At 42.1% G+C, this 12,945-nt stretch overlaps 1 protein-coding gene across 9 annotated transcripts in view; it reads right to left on the minus strand.

Moving 5' to 3' along the window:
• The window catches only part of sox5 (SRY-box transcription factor 5), a 115,464-nt gene that overhangs the window by 26,825 nt on the left and 75,694 nt on the right, over nucleotides 1-12,945 (minus strand). The window contains exon 1 of one of the 9 annotated variants that reach the window (XM_070549091.1): nucleotides 2,177-2,338. The exons of the other annotated variants lie outside the window; for them this stretch is intronic. The gene's annotated coding sequence lies outside the window, so the exon portion shown is untranslated. Of the gene's footprint in view, nucleotides 1-2,176; nucleotides 2,339-12,945 lie in introns of those variants that run through there. 9 annotated transcript variants of the gene reach the window in all.

Here is a 12,945-nt window from a genome sequence, read left to right on the forward strand (position 1 = left end):
AAATGAAAAAAACTTGGGTTCCAACACTATGCAGCATGCTGTGACAACCTGGGCCGCATTCCGCTTGGCCTGCCGGTACCCATCAGCTGCCTCTGGAGTCCCACAGGCCAAACAGACCCTATAGGACTCTTTATCTTCAGCTTGACGGCATCCCTAACCGTTGGTGTCCACCAGTGGGTTTGGGGGTTGCCACCACGACAGACACCAACAACCCTGCGGCCGTAGCTCCGGTCAGCCACCTCGACAATGAAAGCACGGAAAATGGCTCACTCGGACTCCATGTCCCCCGCCTCCCCCAGAACATTTTGGAAGTTCTGTCCGAGGTGAGAATTTAAACTTCTTCTGACAGGAGACTCTGCCAGACGTTCCCAGAAGACCCTCACAATACCTTTGGGCCTGCCAGGTCTGACCGGCATCTTCCCCCACCATCAAAGCCAACTCACCACCAGGTAGTGGTCAGTTGACAGCTCCGCCTCTCTCTTTACCCGAGTGTCCAAGACATGCGGTTGCAGATTAGATGAAATGTCAACAAAGTCGATCATCGAGCTGCGGCCTAAGGTATCCTGGTGCCAAGAGCACATATGGACACCTTTATGTCTGAAAATTGTGTTAGTTATAGACAAGCCATGACGAGCACAGATATCCAACAACAAACACCACTCAAATTCAGATCAGGGGGGCCGTTCCTCCCCACCACACCTCTCCAGGTCTCACTGTCGTTGCCCACGTGAGCGTTAAAGTCCCCCAGCGGAATGAGGGAGTCACCAGAAGGAGTGCTTTCCAGCACCTCCTCCAAGGACTCCAAAAAGGGTGGGTAGTCTGAACTGTAGTTTGGTGCATAAGCACAGACCACAGTCAGAACCCGTCCCCCCACACGTAGGCAGAGGGAGGCTACCCTCTCGTCCACCAAGGTAAACCCCAATGTACAGGCACCAAGATGGGGGGCAACTAGTATGCCCACCCCGCTCGGCGCCTCTCAGTGGGGGCAACTCCAGAGTGGTAGAGTGTCCAGCCCCTCTCAAGGAATCTGGTTCCAGAGCCAGACCCATGTATTGATGTGAGTCCGACTATATCTAGTCGAGGTGACATTCCACGTACCGAGAGCCAGCTTCTGTAGCCAAGGATCAGACAGCATCTGAGCCTTCGGCTTCCACCCATCACACATTGCACCTGACCCCTTTGGCTCTTCCCACAAGTGGTGAGCCCATTGGAAGGGGGACCCACCTTTTCTCTTTGGGCTGTGCCCGGCCAGGCTGGGTGAAAGCCCAGCCACCAGGCGCTCGCCGACGTGCCCCACCTCCAGACCTGGCTCCAGAGTGGGGCCCCGGTGACCCACATCCGGGTGAGTGAACACTGTGTCAATTTATATTATTCATCATAATGGGTCATTGGGCTGCTTTTTGTCTGATCCCTCACCTAGGACCTGTTTGCCATGAGTGACCCTACCAGAGGCATAAGCCTCAGACAATATAGCTCCTAGGATCATTGGGACACACAAACCCTCTCACCGCGGTAAGGTGGCAACCCAGGGAGGGGCGTCTGGCGCAATTACATGTGAAAACTCTCTCGGGATGTAATGGGCTGGAGACCAACAGCCAGTAACTCAATGTCATTTGTGCAGAGTTTATTTTTAATGGTCACATACGCTGGGTTGCACCATTTCTCATTATTAAACACAACCAGACCCCCACTCTTGCGCTTCACACTCCACGCTCCTGTCGGCCCACGTGAGTTTAAATTCTCCCAGTGAAACCTCAGTCAGCTATGAGCTCATCCGTCCACGTTTCCTTAAAAAATAACAGACTACACTGTCTGTAGTCTTGCTGCAACCTGGTCAGTGCTGTGAGCTTGTCCATCTTATTGAGAAGAGAACGGACATTTCCCATAATCACGGAGGGAAAGGGTGAGTGTAGGTTTCCGACAGAGAACCCAGCTTGCTGACTGGTGGACTGTCTTAGGCTGAATTTTTAAACTCTAAATAAGATGCACTAAAAAGCCATAATAAAGACCACACATTTCTACAGCACTATTAGACACTCATTGATACAGTTTATCAGCAAAAAATAAGTTGATTTGGGGGTGACTTGCTCTTTAAGTGATGTCTGCCAATATAGTTAGTGGATAGACCAGGAGTCACAACAACTCATACAATCACGTGAATGTGGAAGTCACTCACCTGTTTTCTCTTTCTCATTGAAATCCTCTGGAATCCCAGCTCCTGAGGGGCATTGGCTCTGCATGTCTGGAAAGATGTCAGATTAGATGATTTAACACAAGTTTATCAATAATTTGAACTATGGCTATGACTATTTAGCAGAGTTATTAATAAAGTTAGCAAAGTTTGAAATATGAAGGGCAGTCTAAGGCACTCCTTTACATTATTCAAGCTGTCTAATCAGCCCCTTGATTTGCCACACCTTTGAGGTGGGATGGATTATCTTGGTAAAGAAAAAGTGCTCGAGAACACACATGTAGACAGATTTCAGAATAATATTTGAGGGTCATGGGTGTTTGGTGTATGTAGAAAAAGTTTCAACTGTTTGAGTTCAGCCTATGAAAAATGGGAGCAAAGACAAAAGTGTTGCGTTTATATTTTTGTTCAGTGTAGATAACCAATCTAGCAAAAAAGCCATGTTTGGTGTGTTACAGCTGGCCGTAAGAACTGGTTCTCTTAAAAGATCCAGGGTTCCCATCACTAGTTAAAAGCGTCCGGCATCCGGCCCAAAATGGGTCAATCCAATTGTGTGTCAGCACTTTGCTGTAGGGTGGGAGTTCGTTTTGACGATCGTATCAAGAGCCCTATCCTGGCAGCAGCCAGCTAGTGCCAGCCGGGCACTACCTTGCGCGTCCTTCAGTCAGTTCAAAATATTCTACCACACAGCCCTCCCTCTTTCAGCCGGTTTCTGCTGCAGAGAGTCCAGATCTAAATGTGTAGACTCTACACGAGGCTACACATAGAGATCTGGCTGCTGCTAGGTTAGGGTCTTACAGCTCGGCTCACTAAAATGAACCGGCTCTTTCGGCTCTTAAACAGCTCCTCATATTTTTCGTTTCCTAAATGAATTTATCACCAGAAATTATATAAAACTGTATGTAAACTGAATTACTAATCTACAATATACATTTTATCAAGTGTTTATTGTTTAAATAACTTATTTTATTCAACATGAAGCAGAGAGCTACATAAACACATTTTAAATGACAAAAACAAACTCTGCAAGTAACATTTGTATTAGTTTTGAACTATTATAGCCTTTTGGATATATTTACCCTTTGCACAATCTACACTCTGTCTTTTAATTGTCACTGTAGTTAAAATTTGTCCAAACCTTGGTGCCTGTCCTGTTTTCACTCATGTCCTCACCTTTCTGAAGCTTTGTTTGATTTTCCTTTCTCCTCTTACAGATTTGTCCCCACCAATATTTACAGGTCTTATCAGTTAATGTAATTTGTCTCACAGGCATTTTGTGCATGCCACCCCTCTCCCTGCCTTCACAGCATCGGAGCTCAGTGAAGCTGATCTCCCCCACTTGAAAAGTAAAAGCAAATAGGTTTGTGCCACTGTCGCCCCAATTTTAACTGCACAAACGAAGAACTAAAATGTAGACTATTTTGGAATGTTTTGGAGCATCACACAACAATAAAACTTGTTATATCTCAGAAACCATAGCAACACAAATTATATTTCAACAGCACAAACCAGCACAAACATAGCACTAAAAAGTAGACTACTTTGAACTGTTTTGGTGCAGTCTGGGTTAGGGTTAAGAATAACCTATAAAATAAAGTGTAATATCTCAGAAACTAACCGCACAGCCTATTTGCTTTTACTGGAGGTCAGCTTCACTGAGGCCCGCTGCACATGTGCGCTCAAGTTTTGCTGTGTTCTAGTGGCTCCAGGGCCTGCGGGTACGGTCTATGTAACTCACTTTGACTTCTCCAAGAGGGAGCCAGTTCCTGCAGAAGGGACCTTTCTCCTAACGGTCACATAAACAAGTCGGCTCTGAGAGCCGTTTCGTTCGTGGCCAACACGTCACTAGTGGGTTTTTTTAAATGTCAAAAACTGATTATTGTATCCACATTGCCTATGAAAGATTAGATTTCCCAACAAAATAATATTTCTCTCTTTTTAGATTTCATTGTACACCTTCCATCACACTGAATCCTTTTTATAATGTTAATGAACCCTATCACAAAATAGAATAACACTGCTCTGGTTGAAATGTACAGCATTATTAATGTTACATAAGACAAAACCATGTCCCTGATACAAAATTACTGAAAACTACACTTTGAGTCCTCACAAATACAGCTCACTTCAGGCCCCGTAGCTTTACCATGCAGACAGCCACTTTGTTTTAATTTAAAAATAAGTTTTAAAAATGTAAGTAGGTAAAGCGTGTCTTTATTTCTTTAAACATACCTTAAAGTTGAAAGAAAACAATAGTCTCTGATAGAAAATTACCTAAAACTCACAAGCACAGCTCAATTCAGTTCAAATTGTTTTAGCATGATAAGAGCTGTAATTGTCTTATTAAAAAAAGTGTAAATGATTTCATGGAATATTTTAAATTATATGTTACCTTTTTGGGCTGTGGAGTTATTCCTCTTTTCCTCTGTAGAATTAGTCAAAGACTGACAAAGTTGGAGAGATCCAGGGCAGCTCCGGTACTTTCCATCTACAATGCACATGCTGCTTTCACGAACAATGAGACTGAAAACTTGATACATTAAAAATTTAGGGTTTTCCAGCTGATAATGTCTTAACAGACTTCAGGCATGAGCTAATTTCATGTGCAATATTTAAGCAATAATCATTTTACAGAAAACTCATAGCATTCACAAATAAACCTCTTTAGATGTTTTTATTTCAGTTAAGTTGGACACACCAATTTTCCCTGAATGCATCATGAACTTTTGCTCCCCTGTCCAGTGCAGGTGCAGAGCCACTCCCCACCCCCACTCCCAAAAAAGTCTGTTTCTGCTGAAAACTAAAATCACACTTGACCATGTGAGTCTCATATGTATATATTAGATATTAATAAATATATGAGCATATATTTCAACAGCTTACACACACATACATACATACACACACATTATATATATAATATTTATCCTGTTCATTTAATTTATTTTTTATGTATTGGGGCTCAACCAATGAATCAACTGTGATGGTGCAGAGAACAAGAACGTTCATACCTACAAACTCTGAAGGGGTAAAAACTGTGACAAATAAAATCAACCCCTGTAAATGGTCCTTGCATGCTGCAGATGTACATCAGTAAGTTTTATAGTGGCCTGGGGTGTCATTTATAAAGCTTGCTTACCCACAAAATGGGGTTGCAAAACTGCAAAAGTAACTTGCCATTCAAACTTTGGGATTTATAAAGGAAAAAGTAGTGGGAAAATGTGGGCAACTTTGAGTTGACCTAAGGAGCTGGCTTACGCACATTTTGGACATGGAGAGTTTTTGGATTTTGGACAATGTTAAACGTATAGGAGCTTTTTTGGGGACATTTGAGGGGGCTCTTTAGACTAAGAATGACATATCAGAATGCAGACACTACCGCCTTAAAGGGAGGGTTATGACGATGAAGTGACCTGATTTCTGACCATTTACATCACTCCTGTGACCCACACCGTGACCTCAAAATTAGTGGAAAAGGCCATGTTAAAGTATGGGATCTTTTTGAAGAACATTTGGGGGGGCTTTTTTGCGTATGAATGACATATCAGAATAAAGACATGACCGCCTCGAAGGGAGGGTTATGATGATGAAGTGACCTGATTTAAGACCCTTTACATCCCTCCTGTGACCCACACCTTGACCTCAAAATTAGTGGAAAAGGCAATGTTAAAGTATAGGAGCTTTTTGAAGTACGGGGGTGGGGGAATTTTTTGCGCATGAATGACATATCAGAATGTAGAAATGACCGCCTCAAAGGGAGGGTTATGATGATGAAGTGACCTGATTTAAGACCATTTACATCCCTCCTGTGACCCACACCGTGACCTCAAAATTTGTGGAAAAGGCAATGTTAAAGTATAGGAGCTTTTTGAAGTACGGGGGTGGGGGAATTTTTTGCGCATGAATGACGTATCAGAATGCAGACACTACCGCCTTAAAGGGAGGGTTATGACGATGAAGTGACCTGATTTCTGACCATTTACATCACTCCTGTGACTCACACACTGACCTCAAAATTAGTGGAAAAGGCAATGTTAAAGTATAGGATATTTTTGAAGAACGTTTGGGGGGGCTTTTTTGCGTATGAATGACATATCAGAATAAAGACATGACCGCCTCGAAGGGAGGGTTATGATGATGAAGTGACTTGATTTAAGACCCTTTACATCATTCCTGTGACCCACGCCGTGACCTCAAAACTTGTGGAAAAGGCAATGTTAAAGTATAGGAGCTTTTTGAAGTATAGGGTGGGGTCTTTTTTGCGCATGAATGACGTATCAGAATGCAGATATGACCGCCTCAAAGGGAGGGTTATGATGATGAAGTGACCTGATTTAAGACCCTTTACATTGCTCCTGTGACCCACACCGTGACCTCAAAATTAGTGGAAAAGGCAATGTTAAAGTATGGGATCTTTTTGATCTCATGACACATCTGCGTGACCATCACCCACAACTCTACAGTAAACGCAAGGCAAGTTAACGTTAGCGTTTTAACTAAAATGCGTGATCCGAGGATTTGGGTTGAGGGAGAATGCAACGAGTTGCTATATAAAGCAGCCGAAACACTGCAACCTGCATGTAAACCGTGTCGCAGACACCCCCATATTGAAATGACGCTATGCATTACGGGGCTCCCAGGGACAGTTAAGAGTTGGTCTCTCTCCGAGAATAATTATGAATTTAACAATGATTACTGCCTGATGACATTTTCCCAAATTTGCAAAGCTCACCGGAAGGACACAAACCGTGGACAATTTTTTCCTGATATTCAGGGTTTATGTAGTTGTCTGAAAATGTAACACGTTTAAAAAAATACCACGATAATACCGAAAACCGTGATAATTTTGGTCACAATAACCGTGAGGTTAAATTTTCACACCGTGACAATGCTAGACATGACCACCTCGAAGGGAGGGTTATGATGATGAAGTGACCTGATTTAAGACCCTTTACATCCCTCCTGTGACCCACACCGTGACCTCAAAATTGGTGGAAAAGGCAATGTTAAAGTATGGGATCTTTTTGAAGTACGGGGAAGGGGGAATTTTTTGCGCATGAATGACTATATAAAGCAGCTGCAGCACCGCTACCTGCATGTAAACCGTGTCGCGGACATCCCCATTTTGAAATGACGCTATGCATTACGGGGCTCCCAGGGACAGTTAAGAGTTGGTCTCTCTCCGAGAATAATTATGAATTTAACAATGATTACTGCCTGATGACATTTTCCCAAATTTGAAAAGCTCACCGGAAGGACACAAACCGAGGACAATTTTTTCCTGATATTCAGGGTTTATGTAGTTGTCTGAAAATGTAACACGTTTAAAAAAATACCACGATAATACCGAAAACCGTGATAATTTACGTCACAATAACCGTGAGGTTAAATTTTCACACCGTGACAATGCTAGACATGACCACCTCGAAGGGAGGGTTATGATGATGAAGTGACCTGATTTAAGACCCTTTACATCCCTCCTGTGACCCACACCGTGCCCTCAAAATTAGTGGAAAAGGCAATGTTAAAGTATGGGATCTTTTTGAAGTACGAGGAAGGGGGAATTTTTTGCGCATGAATGACTATATAAAGCAGCTGCAGCACCGCTACCTGCATGTAAACCGTGTCGCGGACATCCCCATTTTGAAATGACGCTATACATTACGGGGCTCCCAGGGACAGTTAAGAGTTGGTCTCTCTCCGAGAATAATTATGAATTTAACAATGATTACTGCATGATGACATTTTCCCAAATCTGCAAAGCTCACCGGAAGGACACAAACCGAGGACAATTTTTTCCTGATATAGGGTTTATGACTCAAGTAAGGGTAAAAAAAAGTATCTGATTAGAAGGCTACTTGAGTACCGAGTATCATCTGATCTAATATTTTTAAAATGATGACATCAAACAGACAAAAAATAAGAAGTTATGGGCAAATATGCTAGAAATGACCGCCTCGAAGGGAGGGTTATGAAGATGAAGTGACTTGATTTAAGACCCTTTACATCCCTCCTGTGACCCACACCGTGACCTCAAAATTAGTGGAAAAGGCAATGTTAAAATGTGGGATCTTTTTGAAGAACATTTCGGGGGCTTTTTTTGTGTATGAATGACTTATAAGAATAAAGACATGTCCGCCTCGAAGGGAGGGTTATGATGATGAAGTGACCTGATTTAAGACCATTTACATCCCTCCTGTGACCCACACCGTGCCCTCAAAATTAGTGGGAAAGGCAATGTTAAAGTATAGGAGCTTTTTGAAGTACGGGGGTGGGGGAATTTTTTGCGCATGAATGACATATCAGAATGTAGAAATGACCGCCTCAAATGGAGGGTTATGATGATGAAGTTACCTGATTTAAGACCATTTACATCCCTCCTGTGACCCACACCGTGCCCTCAAAATTAGTGGAAAAGGCAATGTTAAAGTATGGGATCTTTTTGAAGTACGAGGAAGGGGGAATTTTTTGCGCATGAATGACTATACAAAGCAGCTGCAGCACCGCTACCTGCATGTAAACCGTGTCGCGGACATCCCCATTTTAAAATGACGCTATACATTACGGGGCTCCCAGGGACAGTTAAGAGTTGGTCTCTCTCCGAGAATAATTATGAATTTAACAATGATTACTGCCTGATGACATTTTCCCAAATCTGCAAAGCTCACCGGAAGGACACAAACCGAGGACAATTTTTTCCTGATATAGGGTTTATGACTCAAGTAAGGGTAAAAAAAAGTATCTGATTAGAAGGCTACGTGAGTACCCAGTATCATCTGATCTATTATTTTTAAAATGATGACATCAAACAGACAAAAAATAAGAAGTTATGGGCAAATATGCTAGAAATGACCGCCTCGAAGGGAGGGTTATGATGATGAAGTGACCTGATTTAAGACCCTTTACATCCCTCCTGTGACCCACACTGTGACCTCAAAATTAGTGGAAAAGGCAATGTTAAAATATGGGATCTTTTTGAAGAACATTTCGGGTTTTTTTTTGTGTATGAATGACTTATAAGAATAAAGACATGACCGCCTCGAAGGGAGGGTTATGATGATGAAGTGACCTGATTTAAGACCCTCTACATCCCTCCTGTGACCCACACCGTGACCTCAAAATTAGTAGAAAAGGCAATGTTAAAGTATAGGAGCTTTTTTGAGTACATTTGAGGGGGCTCTTTAGACTAAGAATGACGTATCAGAATGCAGACAATACCGCCTTAAAGGGAGGGTTATGACGATGAAGTGACCTGATTTCTGACCATTTACATCACTCCTGTGACCCACACCGTGACCTCAAAATTAGTGGAAAAGGCAATGTTAAAGTATAGGAGCTTTTTGAAGTACGGGGGTGGGGGAATTTTTTGCGCATGAATGATGTATCAGAATGCAGACACTACCGCCTTAAAGGGAGGGTTATGACGATGAAGTGACCTGATTTCTGACCAGTTACATGACTCCTGTGACCCACACCGTAACCTCAAATTTAGTGGAAAAGGCCATGTTAAAGTATGGGATCTTTTTGAAGAACATTTGGGGGGGCTTTTTTTCCTTTTGAATGACATATCAGAATAAAGACATGTCCGCCTCGAAGGGAGGGTTATGATGATGAAGTGACCTGATTTAAGACCATTTACATCCCTCCTGTGACCCACACCGTGCCCTCAAAATTAGTGGGAAAGGCAATGTTAAAGTATAGGAGCTTTTTGAAGTACGGGGGTGGGGGAATTTTTTGCGCATGAATGACATATCAGAATGTAGAAATGACCGCCTCAAATGGAGGGTTATGATGATGAAGTTACCTGATTTAAGACCATTTACATCCCTCCTGTGACCCACACCGTGCCCTCAAAATTAGTGGAAAAGGCAATGTTAAAGTATGGGATCTTTTTGAAGTACGAGGAAGGGGGAATTTTTTGCGCATGAATGACTATACAAAGCAGCTGCAGCACCGCTACCTGCATGTAAACCGTGTCGCGGACATCCCCATTTTAAAATGACGCTATACATTACGGGGCTCCCAGGGACAGTTAAGAGTTGGTCTCTCTCCGAGAATAATTATGAATTTAACAATGATTACTGCCTGATGACATTTTCCCAAATCTGCAAAGCTCACCGGAAGGACACAAACCGAGGACAATTTTTTCCTGATATAGGGTTTATGACTCAAGTAAGGGTAAAAAAAAGTATCTGATTAGAAGGCTACTTGAGTACCCAGTATCATCTGATCTATTATTTTTAAAATGATGACATCAAACAGACAAAAAATAAGAAGTTATGGGCAAATATGCTAGAAATGACCGCCTCGAAGGGAGGGTTATGATGATGAAGTGACCTGATTTAAGACCCTTTACATCCCTCCTGTGACCCACACTGTGACCTCAAAATTAGTGGAAAAGGCAATGTTAAAATATGGGATCTTTTTGAAGAACATTTCGGGTTTTTTTTTTGTGTATGAATGACTTATAAGAATAAAGACATGACCGCCTCGAAGGGAGGGTTATGATGATGAAGTGACCTGATTTAAGACCCTCTACATCCCTCCTGTGACCCACACCGTGACCTCAAAATTAGTAGAAAAGGCAATGTTAAAGTATAGGAGCTTTTTTGAGTACATTTGAGGGGGCTCTTTAGACTAAGAATGACGTATCAGAATGCAGACAATACCGCCTTAAAGGGAGGGTTATGACGATGAAGTGACCTGATTTCTGACCATTTACATCACTCCTGTGACCCACACCGTGACCTCAAAATTAGTGGAAAAGGCAATGTTAAAGTATAGGAGCTTTTTGAAGTACGGGGGTGGGGGAATTTTTTGCGCATGAATGATGTATCAGAATGCAGACACTACCGCCTTAAAGGGAGGGTTATGACGATGAAGTGACCTGATTTCTGACCAGTTACATGACTCCTGTGACCCACACCGTAACCTCAAATTTAGTGGAAAAGGCCATGTTAAAGTATGGGATCTTTTTGAAGAACATTTGGGGGGGCTTTTTTTCCTTTTGAATGACATATCAGAATAAAGACATGACCGCCTCGAAGGGAGGGTTATGACGATGAAGTGACCTGATTTAAGACCCTTTACATCCCTCCTGTGACCCACACCGTGACCTCAAAAATAGTGGAAAAGGCCATGTTAAAGTATGGGATCTTTTTGAAGTACGAGGAAGGGGGAATTTTTTGCGCATGAATGACTATATAAAGCAGCTGCAGCACCGCTACCTGCATGTAAACCGTGTCGCGGACATCCCCATTTTGAAATGACGCTATGCATTACGGGGCTCCCAGGGACAGTTAAGAGTTGGTCTCTCTCCGAGAATAATTATGAATTTAACAATGATTACTGCATGATGACATTTCCCAAATTTGCAAAGCTCACCGGAAGGACACAAACCGAGGACAATTTTTTCCTGATATAGGGTTTATTACTCAAGTAAGGGTAAAAAAAAGTATCTGATTAGAAGGCTACTTGAGTACCGAGTATCATCTGATCTAATATTTTTAAAATGATGACATCAAACAGACAAAAAATAAGAAGTTATGGGCAAATATTGTATTTTAAATACTAAAGGGGAAAAATGTAAACAAATAAATAACATAATTACAAAATAACAAATTTTAGGCAAAATTTAGACACAAACTGAGGACAATATTTTCCTGATATACAGGGTTTATGTAGTTGTCTGAAAATGTAACACGTTTAAAAAAAATACCACGATAATACCGAAAACAGTGATAATTTTGGTCACAATAACCGTGAGGTTAAATTTTCACACCGTGACAATGCTAGACATGACCACCTCGAAGGGAGGGTTATGATGATGAAGTGACCTGATTTAAGACCCTTTACATCCTTCCTGTGACCCACACCGTGACCTCAAAATTAGTGGAAAAGGCCATGTTAAAGTATGGGATCTTTTTGAAGTACGGGGATGGTGGAATTTTTTGTGCATGAATGACTATATAAAGCAGCTGCAGCACCGCTACCTGCATGTAAACCGTGTCGCAGACACCTCCATATTGAAATGACGCTATGCATTACGGGGCTCCCAGGGACAGTTAAGAGTTGGTCTCTCTCCGAGAATAATTATGAATTTAACAATGATTACTGCCTGATGACATTTTCCCAAATTTGCAAAGCTCACCGGAAGGACAAAAACCGAGGACAATTTTTTCCTGATATACAGGGTTTATGTAGTTGTCTGAAAATGTAACACGTTTAAAAAAAATACCATGATAATACCGAAAACCGTGATAATTTTGGTCACAATAACCGTGAGGTTAAATTTTCACACCGTGACAATGCTAGACATGACCACCTCGAAGGGAGGGTATATGATGATGAAGTGACCTGATTTAAGACCCTTTACATCCCTCCTGTGACCCACACTGTGACCTCAAAATTAGTGGAGAAGGCAATGTTAAAGTATGGGATCTTTTTGAAGTACGGGGATGGGGGAATTTTTTGCGCATGAATGACTATATAAAGCAGCTGCAGCACCGCTACCTGCATGTAAACCGTGTCACGGACATCCCCATTTTGAAATGACGCTATGCATTACGGGGCTCCCAGGGACAGTTAAGAGTTGGTCTCTCTGCGAGAATAATTATGAATTTAACAATGATTACTGCCTGATGACATTTTCCCAAATCTGCAAAGCTCACCGAAAGGACCCAAACCGAGGACAATTTTTTCCTGATATAGGGTTTATTACTCAAGAAAGGGTAAAAAAAAGTATCTGATTAGAA

Source organism: Nothobranchius furzeri, chromosome 1 (assembly GCF_043380555.1).
Source record: "Nothobranchius furzeri strain GRZ-AD chromosome 1, NfurGRZ-RIMD1, whole genome shotgun sequence".
Taxonomy (NCBI): domain Eukaryota; kingdom Metazoa; phylum Chordata; class Actinopteri; order Cyprinodontiformes; family Nothobranchiidae; genus Nothobranchius; species Nothobranchius furzeri.